Raw genomic sequence first — 17,318 nt, 5'->3', positions numbered from 1 at the left:
TGATCTTCATCCCATCCCACACCTCCTTCATGCTTTTTTTCTGCAGCTTTTGTTCTAGCTTCCTCCTATACTGCAGCTTTTGTTCTAGCTTCCTCCTATACTGCTCCTTTGCCCCCCTTATCTGTACTCTGAGTTCCTTCTGAACTCTTTTAAGCTCCAACCGATCACCATCTTTAAAGGCCCTCTTCTTCTGGTTTAGGAGGCCTTTGATGTTACTAGTGATCCAGGGCTTATTATTGGGATAGCAGCGAACAGTTCTAACAGGGACAACTGCATCCACACAAAAGTTAATATAGTCCGTTGTGCAATCAGTGACCTCCTCAACGCCCCCACAGAGCCCCCCTTGCAGTACATCCCAGTTAGTAGTACCGAAGCAGTCTCTCAGGGCCTGTTCAGCTTCAGGAGTCCACTTCCTAAAAGAGCATGTGGTAGTGGGATGCCTCATCACAATTGATTTATATCTGGGCTGTAACAAAACCAGGTTGTGATCAGCTTTCCCCAATGAAGGCAGTGGGGATGCACTATATGCCTCCTCTACATTTGCATACAGTAGGTCAATAGTCCTATTACCCCTGGTGTAGCAATCCACGTACTGGGAGAAAGCAGGTAGTGTCTTGTCCAAAGTCACATGGTTGAAGTCCCCTGTAATTATCACCAGTGCCTCAGGGTGCTGTGTCTGAAGCCTAGCAACAGCGGAGCTGATGACGTCACACGCTACTGTTGCGTCGGCACGCGGCGGGACATACACATTCACCACAATGACGCTGGCGAATTCTCGAGGCAGGTAATATGGCCTCATACTCACGGCGATCAGCTCAATATCTCTTTCACAAACGGAATATGCTGGGAATAGGCCAGCAATATCATGATGAATCCCACCCACTCTGCTCATAGACTGTTTGTCCCACTCTGATCAGAGAGGAGGCTACATAGCATCCATGCCAGGCCCACCAGACTCAAAAACAGTAACTTTCCCCAAGAATTAAGGCTTATCAACACCTCCACCCACACAATCCACTCCATCACACCCCCTAGCACCACTACTTTATCATTTCCTGTCAGATATACTTTATGTACAGATACTCTTGTACCTAACCTCTCTTCCTGTAAATACTGTATAATCAACCTATGTGTACTGGATCAGCTAGCTTATGAATTTATCTTTATTGCATGTTTTTATTATTGTGTTCTTTATCATGTGTTTTTACATGCTGCATCATTGTGGTGAACTACATATACCTGTCTGGACAAGCCCCCGCTGACTGCTGTGGCCCCTCCCACTGACCATGGCTCCTCCCACAGACCCCGGTATAAAGGCGATTGGGGCCTGAGCCCGGCCCTCAGTCTCCAGGATGTAGTATGGTGGTCAACTACTGCTTGTTCTTTCTTCCAGTCAATAAAAGCCGATATCTCGCCTCACGTCTCAGAGAGTTATTGATGGTGCATCAATCATATCGGAATTAACAATTATTTTGTCTCCTTTATACTTGTCTACTGGAAATGATATTAAGCAATCTTGAATTGTGAATTGTATGTCAGATTGGGTAAAATGGCTGGGCTTTGCTCCTCCCACTCTGAGAAGCAAGAACAGAGATCATTAGCCCAAAGGACTGGGATCCATTGAAATGAATGGAGGATATGCCCATGATTGCCCTGAATGCTGAACAACGTTTATGGTACTTATAAGAGAAACATGAAATTTTCTAATTTCAAGAATAGTGGAAGCATGTTTCTCCCATTAAAGATGTTTGGACACTTGAGTTCATGATATGCTGTGTGCAACTTATCTCAAAATATTGAGGCATGGCCTTTTACAGGTCAAAATCAAAGTAAATTTTATTATCAGAGTACATGATGTCAGCAGTGAGAAAAGAACATTGCCTGGGTAGGCAGGATCTCTGAGGATGGTTGCTGCTTTCCTATGAGAGTGTTTCATGCAGATGTGCTCAATGGTTGGGAGGGCTTTACACGTGATGTAGTGGGCCAAATGCACTACCATTTGTAGAATTCTTCACTCAAAGGCATTGGTGTTTGCATACCAGCCCATGATGCAACCAATCAATGCACTCTCCACCACACATCTGTAGAAGTCTGTCAAAGTTTTAGATGTCATGTTGAACCTCTGCAGATTCCTAAGAAAGTAGAAGCACTGCCATGTTTTCTTCACAAATACACTTACGTGCTGGGTCCAGAACAGGTCCTCTGAAATAAGAAGACCCAGGTATTTAAAATTGCTAACCGTCTCCACCTCTAATCCTCTAATAAGGACTAACTCATGGATCTCCAGTTTCCCTCTCCTGATGTCTATGATTAGTTCCTTGGTCTTATTGACTTTGAGTGAGAGGTTGTTTTTATGATACCACTCAGACAAATTCTCAACCTCCCTCCTGTATGCTGACTTATCACCTCCTTTGATTTGGCCCACAACAGCAAACTTGAATATGGTATGAGAGCTGTGCTTTGTCACAGTCATAGGCGTAAAGCGAGTAGAGTAGGGGTCTAAGTACACAGGCCCGTGGTGCACCTGTGCTGGTGGAAATCGTGGAAGAAATGTTGTTATCAAGCTGAACTGACTGGGGTCTACAAGTGAGGAAATCCAGGATCCAATTGCATAACGAGTTACCGAGGCCAAGGTCTTGGAGCTTATTGATTAGTTTTGAGGGGATGATGGTAAGAATGATTAAATGCTGAGCTTCTTGATATATGCATCTTTGCTATCCAGATGTTCCAGGATTGGGTGAAGAGCCAATGAGATGGCATCTGCTGTGGACCTGTTGCTCTGGTAGGCAAATTGGAACAGATCTAAGTCACCTCTCAGGTAGGATCGGGTATGTTCCATCACCAGCCTCTCAAAACACTCTACCACTGCAGATGTAAGTGCAACTGGGTGATAGGCATTGAGACAGGTCACCATGCTTTTCTTGGGCACAGGTATGATTGAAGCCTGCTTAAAGGAGGTGGGCACCACACACTACTGAAGCGAGAGGTTAAAGATCCCAGTGAACACACCAGCCAGTTGATCAGCCCAGGTCTTTAGTACTTTGGCCAGGCACTCTATCCAGTCTGGATGCTTTCCTTGGATTCACCCTCCTGAAATTAGCCTGCACGTCAGCTTCAGATACTGAGACTGAAGGATCATTGGGAGATGTGGGAATTTGTGATGGTTCCTCCATGTTCTGATGGTCAAAGCGAGCGTAGAAGGCATTGAGCTCATCTGGAAGTGAAGCCCTGCTGTCTCTCATTCTGCTTGCTTTAACTTTATAGTAGCTTATAGCATTCAAACACCTGTAAGTCTTTCAACAATGTTTCTTTGTGGAGTAGCTGCTAACTTGTCTTCTTGTAAAAAATCAGTGCATATTGCTTTATAAGTTCTTTATTTAATAAATCACCTTTTCATTTAATTTTGTGATCAGAGTCAAGTATCATAGAGACAAATACTGAAGCAAAAATAAACAAACTGCTGGAAGAACTCCACTTCAGGGTAGCCCAAAATATCAACAACCCCTTCCAGCCTCAGCTCAACCTGTTGAGTTCTTCAAGCAGTTAGTTTGTTTTGATCCACGTTCCACCATCTTCAGCCTTTTATGTCTCCAGAGAAATACTGATGATATGTTGTCAGAAAAGCAAGTTCCTGAAAATCAGAATCAGAATCCAGATTCACAAACAAGAGAAAATCTGCAGATGATTGATATCCATAGCAACACACACAAAATGCTGGAGGAACTCAGCAGGCCAGGCAGCATCTATAGAACAGAGTAAACAACCAGCATTTCAGGGTGAGACCCTTCATTAGGACTGGAAAGAAAGAGGAGGAGTAGAGTAAGAAGGTGAGGGGAGTGGAGGAAGAAGAACAAGATGGTAGGTGATAGGTGAAACTGGGAGAAGGGGAGGAGGTGGAGTAAAGAGCTGGGAAGTTGATTGGTGAATTGAATTGAATTTACTTTATTTCTTACACCCTTCACATACGAGGCGTAAAAATCTTTACGTTACGTCTCTATCTAAATGTGTAATGTGCAATCATAGTAATTTATAATAAATAGAACAGTCAATGTAACATAGAAATACACTCAAATCAGCATGAGTTAATCAGTCTGATGGCCTGGTGGAAGAAGCTGTCCCGGAGCCTGTTGATCCTGGCTTTTATGCTGCGGTACTGTTTCCCAGATGGTAGCAGCTGGAATAGATTGTGATTAGGGTGACTCATGTCTCCAATGATCCTTCGGGCCCTTTTTACACACCTCTCTTTGTAAATGTCCTGAATCATAGGAAGTTCACATCTACAGATGCACTAGGCTGTCCGCACAACTCTCTGCAGAATCCTATGATTAAGGGAGGTACAGTTCCCATACCAGGCAGTGATAAAGGGCTGGAAAAGGGGGAATCTGATGGGAGAGGATAGAAGACGTTGGAATAAAGGAGAGAGGAGGAGCCCAGAGGGAGGTGCTGGGCAGGTAAGGAGATAAAGTGAGGGGGAAACAGAAATAGGGAATTATGAAGGAGTGGACAGTTAACAGAGGTTTGAGAGATCAATGTTCATGCCAACAGTTGGAGGCTACCCAGACAAAATATAAGGTATTGATAGTGGACGAAGGGAAACCCCTTTCTTTGAAGAAGGAGACTTCTCAGTTGTTCTGGAATGAACAGCCTCATCCTGAGAGCAGATTCTGTGAAGATGGAGGAACTGAAAGAAGGGGATTGACATTTTTTATAGATGATGGGGTAATAAGAGATATAGTCCAGGTAGCTGTGAAAATCAGTGGGTTTATAAAACATATCAGTAGATATACTGATCCAGAGATGGAGACAGAGAGATCAAGAAAGGGAAGGGACAAGTCAGAAATGAATCAAGCAAATTTGAGGGCAGGGTGGAAGTTGAAGGCAAAGTTGATGAAGTTGATAAGCTCAGCATGGATCCAGGAGCAGCAACAATGCAGTCATTGATGTAGTGCAGGAAGAGTTGGAGGGTGATACCAGTGTAAGCTTGGAGCATAGACTGTTCCACAAAGCCAACAAAAAGGCAGGCATAGCTGGGACCCATGCGAATGCCCATGACTACGTCTTTGGTTTGGAGGAAGTGGGAGGAGCTGGAGGATATATTATTAAGGGTGAGCATCAGTTCCTCCAGACAGAGGAGAGTAGTGACAGAGAGGAACTGGTTGAGTCTGTTGTCCAGAAAGAAGAGGAGAGCTTTAAGGCCTTCCTGATGAGGGATGGAGGTGTATAGGAACTGGACAACAACAGTGAAAATGAGACAATTAGGACCAAGGAACTTAAAGTTATTGAGAAGATGAAGAGTGTGTGAACTGTTAGGGAGGTAGGTAGGAAGGGACTGAACCAGGGGAGTGAAGCTGAGTCAAGGTATGCAGATATAAGTTTGGTGGGGCAGGGACAAGCAGCAACAATGAGTCTACCTGGACAGGCAGGTTTATGGATCTTGGGTAGGAGGTAGAAACGAGAGGTGCTGGGTAAGGGAACTATGAGGTTGATGGTGGCGGATGGGAGATCCCCAGAGTTGATAGATTGGCGATGGTGTGGGAAACAGTGGCCTGGTGTTCCTTAGTGGGATCCTGTTCAAGGGATAAGTAAGAGGATGTGTCTGATGTTGTTGCCTGGCCTCAGCAAGGTAAAGGCCAGAATCTGGTTTATTACCACCATCTATTATGATGTGAAATATGCTGTTTTGTGGCAGCAGGAGAGTGCAAAGACATATGTAAAATTACTGTGAATTACTATATAAAAACCATGCATACCAAGTAATAATGAAGTAGTGTTCATGGTAAATGGTCCTTGCCTGAAAGTTCAGATAGTGCAACAAGAAACAGTAAGTCGTATGGAATAGCCGGGTTACTGGATTTTCAGCCAATCAAACCAGCCCAAAGTGAGAGAGAGAGAGAGAGAGAGAGAGAGAGAGAGAGAGAGAGAGAGAGAGAGAGAGAGAGAGAGAGAGAGAGAGAGAGAGAGAGAGAGAGAGAGAGAGAGAGAGAGAGAGAGAGAGAGAGAGAGAGAGAGATTTACACTATATATTAAACTGCTATTCAAGGCAAAACAGAACAGACAAATATAAATACGCCATTATATCTCATTAGCCACAAGGGCTTACATAAAGCCCTGAAATGAGACCCTAGGGAATGCACTGGATGCATTACAAGCACACCGCAATCAACCTAGAAATGAAATGTTGAATGTTACAGGCTTTTTTTCTTGCAATTAGAACAAGGAGAATCCTTTGATACTTTCTTAATGATGCTAGGGTTGTTAACAGTATTTGCCTAAAGCCATTTGTATTGTTTGTAGAATCTGAGAGCCCAGCATGAAGCAATGGTTATTAAATGATGCAGAATTAACTGTTGAACAGTATGCTCCCTCCCGGGTGCAGAGCCCGGGACATTTCAGATCGAGTCCTCAGCATCCTTAAGTGGGAGGGTTAACAGCCAGAAATCATGGTCCATGTAGGTACCAATGATATGGGTAGGGTGAGTGATGAGGTTCTTGCATAGAGAATTCAGGAAGTTAGGTGCTAAGTTAAAGGGGAAGACATCCAGGTTTGTGATCTTTGGACTGCTATCCATGCCACATGCTAGCGAGTTGAGAACTAGGAAGATTGTACAGTTTAATACGTGGTAAGGAGTTGGTGTAGGAGGGAGGGCATAAGATTTTTTGGTCATTGGGCTCTCTTCCAGGGAAAGTAAGACAGATACTGAAGGGATAGTTTGCACCTGAACTGGAAGGGGACTAATATCCTAATAGGAAGGTTTGTTAATGTTGACCGATGGGGTTTAAACTACACTAGTAAGGGATGGGAACCAGAGTGCCAGAACATTTCATGGAGAGATTGTGGAGGCAGATGTTTGGAAGACCACAGACTAAGTTAGGAATCAAAAGGTTGTACGTGGTGTGACAAGTGACCTGAGCTGTGTATATGTCAATGCAAGAAGCATCATGGGAAAGGCAGAATGACTGTGAGCTAGCTGGTTTACAGAGACAATGTATAGTGAAGAGAGGCTGCTGATAGGGCAAAATTGCAGTCACCAGGATGAGTTCCAATGTAAAAGGCTGACAAAATCATAAAGGGTGAATACAGGACCGAAGGTATCGTATTTGAAAGCACGCAGCACACAGAATAATGTAAATGAACTTGACAACTGTTCAAGTTCAAGAGTCAAGTGGTTTATTGGCATTTAACTACATTTATATACATAATGTATCTAACCATATAATGTATATAGATCTGAGATAACGTTTCTTTGAACCCAGATGTAAAGCACATAACACACATAACACATGATAACTTTAAGACCATAAGACATAGGAGCAGAATTAGGCCATTCAACTCATCAAGTCTGCTTCACCATTCTATCTTAGCTGATCCCAGATCCAACTCAACCCCTTTCACCTGCCTTCTCACCATTTCATTTGATGCCCTGACCAATAAGGAAACTATGAACTTCCACTTTAAATATACCCATGGACTTGCCCTTCTCAGGTGTCTGTGGCAGAGCATTCCATAGATTCACATTCTCTGGTTAAAAAAGTTCCTTCTTACCTCTATTCTAAAAAATCGCCCCACAATTTTGAGGCTGATACCCCGACGACAGGAAACATCCTCTCCATGTCCACCTTATCTAGTCCTTTCAACATTCAGTAGGTTTCAATGAAATCCCCCTGCATTCTCCTAAATTCCAGTGAGTACAGGCTCAAAGCTGACAAACACTCCTTATGAAGGCAAGGATAAAATCTACAGATGAATCACACATAAATATCAAACTAAAGTGCATTGATATTAAACATTGCAAGGTATGGAACAAATTAACAAGTGACACTTTGCATACAATGCGGCCGGGAGTTCAGAAGCCTAATGACCTGGGGAAAAAACTGTTTCTCATCCTGACCATACTTGATTTTATGCATTATCATCTCCTGGCTGATAGTAGAAAGTCAAAGAGGATGCTGGATGGATGGGTGGGATCCCTAATAATACTAAGGGCCCTGTTATGCAGTGCACCTGATAAATGTCCCTGAAGAATGTTAGGGAGACACATATGATCCTCTCAGCTGCTCTCACAATCCCTTGTAGGGACTTCTGGTCCAATGCATGACTTCTTCCGATTGGAGATGCAGCTTGTCAGGATGCTCTTAATGTAGCTCCTGTAAAATGCAGTTAAGATGAGGGGAGGGAGCCTTGCTTGCCTAAATCTTATTAGGCAGTGGAGGCGCTGCTGTGCTTTCTTGTTCAAGGAGGTGATCTTAAGGGACCAAGTGAGGTTTTCTGTGATCTGAACTCCCAGAAGCTTGGTGCCTGTAACTCTCTCTACAGGGGAGCCATGTATTTGCAGAGGGGGTCAGTTTGTCTGCACCTTCCTGAAGTCCACAATGATTTCCTTTCTCTTCTGCACTTTCAGGCTGAGGATGTTCTTACGCAAATCCGCCAGCCACTCTACTTCCTCTTTGTAATCCATTTCAACATTGCTCTTGATGAGGTCAACCACTGTTGTATCATCCACAAACTTGATGACACAGTTTGAGCTGGATCCTGCGACACAGTCATGCGTCAGCAGTGTGCAGCACTGTTGCAGGTTGGCATGTATGATTTTGTAGGCATCACTGAATCATGGCTGAAAGAAGATTATAGCTGAGATGTCCAAGGATACACATTGTATTGAAAGGACAGCAGAAAGGCAGAGGGAGTGGCGTTGCTCTGTTCGTACAAATGAAATCAAATCATGAGAAAGAGATGACATAGGGTCGGTAAGTGTTGGATCATTGTGGATAGAACTAAGGAACCTCAAGGGTAAAAAGATCCTGATGGGAATTGTATGCGGGCCTCCAAACAGTAGTAAAGATGTGGTCTACAAATTACATTTAGAGATAGAAAATGAATGTCAAAAGAGCAATGTTACAATAGTCATAGGGGATTTCAAAATGCAGGTAGATTGGGAAAATCAGGTTTGTGTTGGATTCCAAGCGGGGAAATTGCTAGAATGCTTATGAGATGACTTTATAGAGCAGCTCGTGGTTGAGCCCACTAGGGGATCAGCTATTCTGAACTGGGTGTTGTGTAATAAAACTTAATGATTAGAGAGCTTCAGGTAAAAGAACACAAGATACTGGTCATCATATGATCGAACTCACCATGAACTTTCAGGAGGAGAAGCTAAAGTCAAATATATCGGTGTTATAGTGGAGTTAAGGGAATTACAGAGGCATGAGCGAGGAGTTGGACAGAATTGATTGGAAAAGAACACTGGCAGAGACAACAGCAGAAAAGCAATGGCTGGAATTTCTGGAGACAATTAGGATTCGCACATGGATAAAGCACCGGCTGATTGGCACGAGGCAAAGAGTGGGAATAAAGGGGGCCTTCACTGGTTGGCTGTGGTGACTAGTGGTGTTCTACAGAGGTCTGTGTTGTGTTGGGACTGATTCTTTTTAATGTCATACAGTATGTCAATGATTTGGATGATGGAATTGATAACTTTGTTGCAAAGTTTGAAAATGATATGAAGATAGGTGGAGGGGCAGTTAGTTTTGAGGAAGTAGAGAGGCTGCAGAAGGGCTTGTACAGATTAGGAGAATGGGGAAAGAAATGGCAGATGGAATATAGTGTCCAGAAGTGTATGATCATGTACTTTGGTAGAAGAAATGAAAGGGTTGTCTATTTTCTAAATGGACAAAAAATACCAAAAAAAAACTAAGGTGCAAGAGGACTTGGGGGCCCTTTGTACAGGATTCTCTAAAGGCTAATTTGCAGGTTGAGTCCGTGGTGAGGAAGGCAAATGCAATGTTAGCATTCATTACAAGAGAACTAGAATATACAGTAAAAGCAAGGATGTAATGTTGAGACTTTATAAAGCACTGGTGAGTATTTTGAGCAGTTTTGGGCCTTTTATCTTAGAAACATTGTGTTGAAAATGTAGAGGGTTCAAAGGAGGTTCAAGAAATGATTCCAGGATTGAATGGCTTGTCTTAAGAAGAACATTTAGTGGCTCTGGGCCTGTATTCAGTAGAATTCAGAAGAATGAGGGGTGACCTAATTGAAACCCAGTGAATGATGAAAAGCCTTGATAGAGTGGATGTGAAAAGAACGCTTCCTATGGTTGGAGACATTAAGACCAGAGGACGCAGCCTCCGAATAGAAGGGTATCTTTCATGAAAAGAGATGAGGAGGAATTTCTTTAGCCATAGAGTGGTGAAAATGTGGAATTATTTGCTGCAGGCAGCTGTGGAGGCCAAGTCTGTATGTATATATAAAGCAGAGGTTGATAGATTCTTTCTTGGGCAGGGCATGAAGGGATACGAGGAGAAGGCAGGAGACTGGGGCCGAGAGGAAAATTGGGTCAGCCATGATGAAATGGCAGAACAGACTTGATAGGCCAAATAGCCTAATCTGGTCCCATATCTTATGGTTTTATGTCATATGTAGGCTAAATGAAAGTAGGCTTTTCCCACTGAGGTTAGGTAAGACTACAACTAGAAGTCAAGGATTAAGTGTGAAAGGAGAAAAGTTTAAGGGGAACATAAGGGGAAACTTCTTCACTCAGAAGGCTGTGAGAGTGTGGAGTGAGCTGCCAGCAAAAGTGGCGTGTGTGTGTGTGTGTGTGTGTGTGTGTGTGTGTGTGTGTGTGTGTGTGTGTGTGTGTGTGTGTGTGTGTGTGTGTGTGTGTGTGTGTGTGTGTGTGTGTGTGTGTGTGTGTGTGTGTGTGTGTGTGTGCTTGATTTCAACATTTAAAAGAAGTTTGGATAGGTATATGGATGGCAGAGGTATGGAGGTCTATAGTCCACGTGCAGGTCGATGGGAGTAGGTAGTTTAAATGGTTTGGCATGGACTAGATGGGCTGAAGGGCCAGTTTCCACATGTACTTTTTTATGACTCTGTGACTCCCAACTCATTGTCTTCTATTATTTTATTCTGAGCTTGTGGTATTGCACAATAATACCTCTAGTTAATCCTCAGCTTATTCACTGAGGTGCTCAAGGAAACAAAGTTGTGAAAAAAATTATCTTTGCTTGTGAAATTATTGTTCAGTCATATCCAATCTATTGTTAACAAGGTATTCACTTCAGTTTTCTGAAAAGGTTTCCTTTTCAAGTATAATTCCATATCCATTGTTGTTTCTGATTGACTTTGGATTAGATGTATTTTGCCACAATGTAGTGTTTAAAATTAAATACTAACAGACACAGAAGTCAAATTGACAGTTTAAGGTCATAGTTGTTCGTTTCAGAGCATCATATGCATTTATTGATGGATCTGACAACAGGCGCTATAGTTTCATCTTGGAAAAATACTCCAGAAATAATGACACGTGCCATTCAAGTTTTCCTGAAGTCAAGTCAACCAGCTGTATTTTCTAAGGTTAGGCTAATTTTAATAATTACACCAAACTTCCATTCATTGTCTCACATCTGTTTGCAAACTTGTCGTTCAATAGGCAGGATCCTGTTAACTGCAGTATTTTCAATGAAACAGATTTTGAGAAAAATCCAGAGATTTTTCAGAGCCCATGAATAGGATTCACCACCTACTCCCAGAAGTTTTCATGTTTTGTTGTTTTACAACATTGGATCACAATGTATTTAATTTAGCATTTTTGACACTGATCAACAGAAAAAGGCTCTTCATGTCAAAGTGAAAACAGAGCTCTACAAAGTGATCTAAATAAATTACAAATATAAAACACAAAATAATTTATTGCATGAGTATTCACCCCCTTTAATATGACGCACCAAATCATCACTGGTGCAGCCAATTGGTCTTAGAAGTCACAAAATCAGTTAAATAGAGATCATCGTGTGCAGTCAAGGTGTTTCAATTGATTGTAGTAAAAATACATCTCTATCTGGAAGATCCAACTGCTGGTGAGTCAGTATCCTGGCAAGAACTGCAGCACGAAGACAAAAGAACACCAAAACAACTCTATGAACAGCTTATTGAAAAGCACAAGTCAGGAGATGGGAACATTTCCAAGTCCCTGAATATTACTTGGAGTATAGTTAAGTCAATCATCAAGAAATGGAAAGAATATAGCAAATTGTAAATCTGCCCAGAGCAGGCCATCCTCAAAAACTTAGTTACCATGTAAGATTGGGTCTAGTGAGGAAGGCAGACAAGAGACCTGTGACAACGTTGGAGGAGATACAAGCTTCAGTGGCTGAGATGGAAGAGACTGCACATGCAGTAACTTTGCCTGGTTGCTTCACCAGTCGCAGCTTTATGGGAGAGTGGCAGAGAGAAAGTCACGGTTGAAAACAACTCATATCAGATCTTGGCTATAGTTCGCTAAAAGGCATGTGGGAGACTTTGAAATCAGATGGATGAAGGTTCTATGGTCTGATGAAACAAAAATTGAGCTTTTTGGCCATCAGACTAAATGCTACGTTTGGCATAAGCCAACACCACACATCAGCAAAAACACACCATCCCTGCTGTGAAGCATGCTGGTGGCTGCACCATGCTGTGGGGATGCTTCACTGCAGCAGGTCTCGGAAGGCTTGTGAAGGGAGAGGGTAAAATGAATGCAGCAATATACTGAGAAATCCTAGAGGAAAACCTGATGCGGTCTGTAAGAGAACTGTGACTTGGGAGAAGATTTGTATTCCAGCAAGACAATGACCCCAAGCATAAAGCCAAAGCTACATAGAAATGGCTTAAAAACAACAAAGTTAATGTCGTGGAGTGGCTAATTCAGAGTCCAGACCTCAATCCAATTGAGAATTTGTGGCTGGACTTGAAAAGGACTGTTCACTCATGATCCCTAAGTAATCTGACAGAGCTTGAGCAGTTTTGTAAAGAAGAATGGGGAAAAATTGCAATGTCCAGATGTGCAAAGCTGATAGAGACCTATCCACATAGACTCAAGGCTGTAATGAGTCTATCAACACAGACTCATTGCTGCCAAAGGTGCATCTACTAAAGACTGATTTGAAGGGAATGAATACTTATGCAATCAGTTATTTTGTATTTTATATTTGTAATTAATTTAGATCATTTTGTAAAGATCTGTTCTCATTTTGACAGAAAAGAGTCTTTAGATCAGTGTCAAAAAAAGCCAAATTAAATCCACTGTGATTCAATGTTGTAACACAACAAACTTCCGAGGGGGGGGGGGATTTCTTTTTATAGGCACTGTATGGATTTGGACAATGGACTGTGGGATTTTGCAGTCTTATGATTTTTATATTCTGTGTTTTTGCCTGTTCCTTCTCGTATTTTTTGTGCAGGGGAGGGGGGGTTTACAGAATGATGTTCTACTTGTGTTTTTGTGTATGGAGAGGGTACTTGAGGGCCAGTGTTGTTGTTGGGTTTTGTGTGGGATAGGTCATTTGGGGGAGTTTGATGATCGTGTTGCCATTCATTTTTTTGAGTGAGGAGTCGGTTTTTTGTTTCTCTTTGAGCTGACCCTCATGGTTTTCTTTGTATCATGACTATCTGGAGAAGAAGAATCTCAGAGTTGCATATTGCATACCTACTTTGATAATAAATGACCCCGTGAACCTTTGAATTCTCCATATACTGAAGAATCACAGAATCATTAGGCTTCAGACTTCAGAAGAGGCCATTCAGCACATTGATCTTATTCTGGCTCTTTATTGAGCCACTGGAAGAGTACATTCTTTCCCTAAAAATTTATTTCTGCAAATTACTTCAGACCTGTCTAATTTCCTTTTGAAAGCCACTGTTTGTTATATCCTTACATACTGTATTCTAGTTTGAAAATGCTTCTCTTATGATAATTTTTTCTCATTCCTCCTGTGCTTTTGATCTTTATTTTAAATCCAGGTTCCCTGGCCCTTGAACTACTCGTTGATGGGATTTACCCCACTTAAACTGTCACAATCTTGTATACCTTTTCAAAATCTCTTCTCAACCTTTTTCTTCAAGGTATAAAGCCCTCACCTAATCCCTGTCAAAAGCTCCAGTCTGATCTTGTAGCTGAAATATCTCAGTCCAGTTGTCACAATGTGCGCTGTCAATGTCGGAACCCATGTATGGAGCAAAGACAGACTCCAACGAAGAGAAAGCAGTGCCAAGAGCTTATTCATAATACTTCCAACAGAACATCAGTGACTCAGCTGTGTGAGACCAAAGATGTAGCAGTCTCAAAGCCAGGACCTCACAATTCGCTCTAATCGGGTGTCCACTTAAATAATACAAGCAAAGTAGAATCCCCGAGCCTACCAAAACAAATTTAACAAGTTTAAACAGAAAGCACCAGCAGATTGCATTACAAAGAGTGAGCCACTTGAGAGAAACACAAGGAACTTCAAATGATAAATAACTGTTATTTCCTGTGGCAAGAGAGTCAAGGACCAGAGGACACAGCCTCAGAATAGAGGGACATCCTTTTAGAATGGAGAAAAGGAGGAATTTCTTCAGCCAGAGAGTTGTGAATCTGTGGACTTCATTGCCACAGGCAGCTGTGGAGGCCAAGTCATTATGTGTATACAGAGCAGAGGTTGGTAGATTCTTGATTGGTCAGGGCAGGAAGGGATACGGGTAGAAGACAGGAAATTGCGGCTGAGAGGAAAACTAGATCAGCCATGATGAAATGGTGGAACAGACTTGATGGGCCAAATAGCCTGGTTCTGCTTCTGTAGCTTAGGGTCTTATGGCTTTAAACAACAATTAACCAATTCAGGTGCTTGAAAAAATCTTGGAGCCCAATGCTCTCTGACTCACAGCACAAGTCTGAAGACCTCAATATACTAGTATATTAGGGGAGTAGACACAGTAGACACAGATCTTGGATCAAGAGTCCAAAAGGCTGTGTTGTCTGGCTGATATCTGGGTTCAAGACCTGCTGAGGAATTTGGAGTAGAAGGGGAAAACATCAATTGTCATGTTTCGTATGGGTACCAATAACTTAGGAAGAAAAAGGAAAGACGTTTTGTTGAGGAAATTTGAGCAGCTAGGAACTAAATTAAAACACAGAAACAAAATGGCAATAATGTCTGTTTTTTTTGCCTGAGCCACATGCAAATTGACATAGGGGTAATAAATATATGGCTAAAGACTGGTTTGGGAGAAATGGGTTTGAATTCATAGAAAACAAACACAAAATTCTGGAGCAAACACGAGGAAATCTGAAGATGCTGGAAATTCAACCAACACACATAAAATGCTGGTGGAACGCAGCAGGTCAGGCAGCATCCGCACTGTCGATGTTTTGGGCCAAAACCCCTCATCCTGACGAAGGGTCTCGGCCCGAAACATCGACAATGCTTCTGTCTATAGATGCTGCCTGGCCTGCTGTATTCCACCAGCATTTTGTGTGTGTTACAAAATTCTGGAGGAACTCTGTAGGTCAGGCAGCATTTTTAAAGGTGAATAAATAGTCAATTTTTTAGACTGAGACCCTTCAGCAGTAGTACTGCTGAAGGGTCTGAACCTAAAATGTTGACTGTTTATTCTTCTCCATAGATGCTACCTGACCTGCAGTGTTCCTCCAGCATTTTGTGTGGATTCCCAGTGTCTGCAGAATCTCGTGTTTTTGAATTTGTGTGACATTGGCTCCAGTTCTGGTGAAGGAGAGAATTCTACTGAAGGGATGAGCTCCACCATTGCTAGGACTAGTTCCTGGTGAATCACATACAGAGCTGTGGATAGGGCTTTCAACCAAATAGTAGAGAAGTGGGTTCAAAAGTTTGGAAAAGTATGGATAAAGTAAAAGGGAAAGAAAGTGCAGGAGATGCTTATTGAAGACTTTGGAATAAAGATTAAGAAAAAAAGTTTAGAAAGTGATATGAATTTAACTTTAGGCAACATGGAGACAAAATTGAAAAGAAGGTTGCTGAATACAGGATTGATAGTGTTAGATCTGAATGCATGCAGTATATGAAATAAGGTAAATGATCTTGTAGCGGTTAGAAATTGGCAGGTGGGCATCACTGAGCCATGGTTGAATGATCATACTTGTGAGCTTAACATCCAAGGAAGCACATCGTATCAAGAGCATAGGCAGGTGGTCAGATGGGGAGTTAGCAAAAGAGTGAAATGAAATCCTTAGAAAGATGTGACATAGGATTAGAAGATGAAGGCCACTTGTTTGTAGGTTTGAAGAAATGCAAGTAGAAAAAGACCCTTATGTACATGCCACTGAACAGTAAGCAGGATGTGCGGTACAAATTACAATGGGGTTTAGAAAAGGCATGTAAAAAGGCAATGTTACAATGATCATTGGGATTTCAGTATGTAGGATAATTGGGAATATCAGGGTGGTGCTGGATCCCAAGAGAAGGAATTTGTAGAATGTCAGACCATTTTACTTGATGGTAACCCTTGCAAGGGGCATCTGGAGGGCACTGAATATCTGTGCCAACCAAATGTCTTGTAGTGTTCAAAGACATCATCAGACTTTCACTGCTGCAGTTGGAGATTTCCATCTGCTTCAAAAGGGCATCAATTGCACCAGTGCCCAAGAAGAGCAGGGTGAGCTACCTCAGTGACTAACACCCAGAGGCAGTCACATCTACCATGATGAAGTGCTTTGAGAAGCTGGTCATGACTAGACTTAACTCCTGCATGAGAAAAAACCTGAATCCACTGCAATTTGCCAACTGCCGCAATAGGTCTACAGCAGAAGCAAACTCACTGTCTCTCCACTTGGCCTCGAACCAGCTGGACAACAGCAATACCTACTTAAGCCTGCTGTTAAGAGCTCAGCATTGAACACCATAATTCCCTCAATACTAATCAACAAGCTTCAAAACCTGGATCTTTGTACCTCCCTCTCCAAATGGATCCTCGGCTTCCTTATCGGGAGACCACAGTAAGTGTAGATGAAAAGTAATACCTCCTCATCACTAACAATCAGCACAAGCACAGCTCACAGATGTGTGCATAGCCCACTGCTCTCTCTCTGCACTCATGACAATGTGGTTCTTGGCTTCAACTTCTCACTTTGCTGTTTGCTCAACTTTACCATGGATTTTCTCTCTATTCAAAAAATATTTGCCTTTGGTTTGAAAGTATTTGACAAGAGGACTGTCACAGCTCTCTGGGACTAGAATATTTCAAAAATTCACAATTCTGTAAGGGAAGGTATTAATTCTCAACTATTGACATAGATAGTCCATGACCCATGAGGAAAAACCTCCTCTTAGCTTCTACCCTTTCAAGTGTCTTCTGAATCATGGGTGTTTTAATAAGACCACTTCTCAGAGTTTTAAACTTCAGTGAATGTAGATATAATCTGCTCACCTGATCAAGATGATTTGAGAGGAGATTGGGTGTGATCAAAATGGTTTCAAGGCTTCTTTTTTCAAGAGTTGCTGATGGTTTTTAAAAATCATCTTAATCTGTTCACAATGTTGACCACATT

This window comes from Hemitrygon akajei, chromosome 1 (genome assembly GCF_048418815.1).
Source record: "Hemitrygon akajei chromosome 1, sHemAka1.3, whole genome shotgun sequence".
Taxonomy (NCBI): domain Eukaryota; kingdom Metazoa; phylum Chordata; class Chondrichthyes; order Myliobatiformes; family Dasyatidae; genus Hemitrygon; species Hemitrygon akajei.
The sequence above is the reverse complement of the archived record's forward strand: the minus strand, read 5'-3'. Positions refer to the sequence as shown.